Genomic DNA, 2583 nt, shown 5'->3' on the forward strand with positions numbered 1-2583 from the left:
CTATAATCCCAGCACTTTGGGAGGCCGAGGTGGGCGGATTGCTTGAGGTCAGGAGTTCGAGATCAGCCTGGGCAACAAGGTGAAACCTCGTCTCTACTAAACATACAAAAATTAGCTGGGCATGGTGGTGCACACTGGTAGTCCCAGCTGCTCGGGAGGCTGAGGTGGAGGATTGCTTGAGCCTAGGAGGTGGAGGTTGCAGTGAGCCGAGATTGCACCACTGAACTCTAGCCTGGGTGACAGAGGGAGACCCTGTCTCAAAAATAATAATAAAAAAACTTTGCTCTATACTTTGAAATATGACTGGCTTATTTAAACACTTTTGAAAAACAACCACTTAAAAATATAAGGCAAGTGGGCATTTTACAATAGTATAATCAGAATGTCCTTATCACTCAGGTAATTTAAATTTACCATAGGCATGTAATAATAATGCAGATCAAACAACCTTAACAAAAATGGCCAGGCATGGTTGCTCACACCTGTAATCCCAGCATTTCAGGAGGCTGAGGCGGGCAGATCACTTGAGGTCAGGAGTTCGAGACCAGCCTGGCCAAGATGGCAAAACCCCATCTCTATTGAAAGTACAAAAATTAGCCAGTTGTGGTGGTGAGTGCCTGTAATCCCAGCTACTTGGGAGGCTGAGGTGGGAGGATCACTTGAACCCAGGAGGCAGAGGTTACAGTGAGCCGAGATCACACCACTGGGCTCCAGCCTGAGTGACAGAGTGAGACTCTATCTCAAAAAACAAAAAAAACAGAAAACCAACCTTAATGAAAACAGCCAAAACTTCCAGGGTTCCCTCCCCCATTCACTCTTCTGACCTAATTAAAATTGAACAAAACAAAGGAACAAGATCATGTTATCACAGTCCCACAATTTTCCCTTTCTCCCCAACTTAAAAACAAGCAGAAAGGTTTAGGTGTTTAAAATGAAATCTACTTAGTATATGAAAGACAGTTAAAAATATTTAATATCATTTTAGTTTCTCTTATGAAACAATTAAGCTAAAATACTGACTCATTATATTTTTCCTTATCAGAACTCTTGGCCATAGTTGACTCCTATTCTTTTGGATGTTATCCTATCCTCAAGCTCATATCAGCTCAGATTGAAATAAAGTACTTACATGGGGATAAGGGTAGATTTCTTAAGACTTTATATTTGAAATAACCATTTTTAAGTAACTTATTAAGAATTTAGGCTGGATGAGGTGGCTCACGCCTGTAATCCCAGCACTTTGGGAGGCCAAGGCGGGCGGATCACCAGGGGTTGGGAGTTCGAGACCAGCCTGAGCAACATGGAGAAACCCTGTCTCTACTAAAAATACAAAATTAGCCGGGCGTGGTGGCACATGCCTGTAATCCCAGCTACTCAGGAGGCTGAGGCAGGAGAATTGCTTGAACTTAGGAGGCGGAGGTTGTGGTGAGCCGAGATCGCCCCACTGTACTCCAGCCTGGGCAACAAGAGCAAAATTCCATCTCAAAAAAAAAAAATTAAAATATCTAATGTTCACATTTTCAATTCAACAAATCTGTGGGTTAGTTTGCTTTTTGGTTTGTTTGTTGGTTTTAGAGTGGAGGTAGGGACTTAAATCAAAACTCATCATTTCCAGGGCAGATCATATATTATAGTACACAAGTCAGTTTTCAAATTCCAGATTTGCTTTTCGCAGCAATGCCTTCATTTTGTTAACAAAAGTGGCCTCCTATATGTTCCTATCAAGTCCATTTATAACACATTCAACACGGAGGAGTGATAATTTCCCAAAAGTTCAGTTGGGGTAGAGGTGGGGGTGGGGCAGGCATCGCATAGAGCTAATAGTAGCACTGTCTCATGGTGTGAGATTGAAGTTTCTCATCTCACTTTTTGTTCATGCCACCTCCTCCAACACAGTAGGATTTTATTCATAATTTGGGTTTTTGTTTTTTTTTTTGAGACAGAGTTTCACTCTTCTTGCCCAGGCTGGAGTGCAATGTCACAATCTCGGCTCACTGCAACCTCCGCCTCCTGGATTCAAGCAATTCTCCTGCCTCAGCCTCCCAAGTAGTTGGGATTACAGGCGCCCACCACCACGCCTGGCTAATTTTTGTATTTTTTGGTAGAGACAGGGTTTCACCATGTTGGCCAGGCTGGTCTCGACTCCTGACCTCAGGTGATCCACCCGCCTTGGCTTCCCAAAGTGCTGGGATTACAGGCGTGAGCCACCATGCCTGGCCTTTTATTTTTTTTTGAGACAGAGTCTTGCTCTGTTGCCCAGGCTGGAGTACAGTGGCACAATCCTGGCACACTGCAACCTCCACGTCCTAGGTTCAAGCAATTCTCCTGCCTCATCCTCTCAAGTAGCTGGGACTACAGGTGTGCGCCACCACACCTGGCTGATTTTATATTTTTAGTAGGGACAGGATTTCACCATGTTGGCCAGGCTGGTCTCGAACTCCTGGCCTCAAGCGATCCACCCGCCTCAGCCTCCCAAAGTGCTGGGATTACAGGCGTGAGCAACCGTGCCCAGCCCATAATTTGGATTTTTAAACCATTAAGTTATTATGGTCAATCCAAAATAACCCAAAGAACTTGCTAAAG

The sequence above is a fragment of the Symphalangus syndactylus genome, chromosome X (assembly GCF_028878055.3).
Source record: "Symphalangus syndactylus isolate Jambi chromosome X, NHGRI_mSymSyn1-v2.1_pri, whole genome shotgun sequence".
Taxonomy (NCBI): domain Eukaryota; kingdom Metazoa; phylum Chordata; class Mammalia; order Primates; family Hylobatidae; genus Symphalangus; species Symphalangus syndactylus.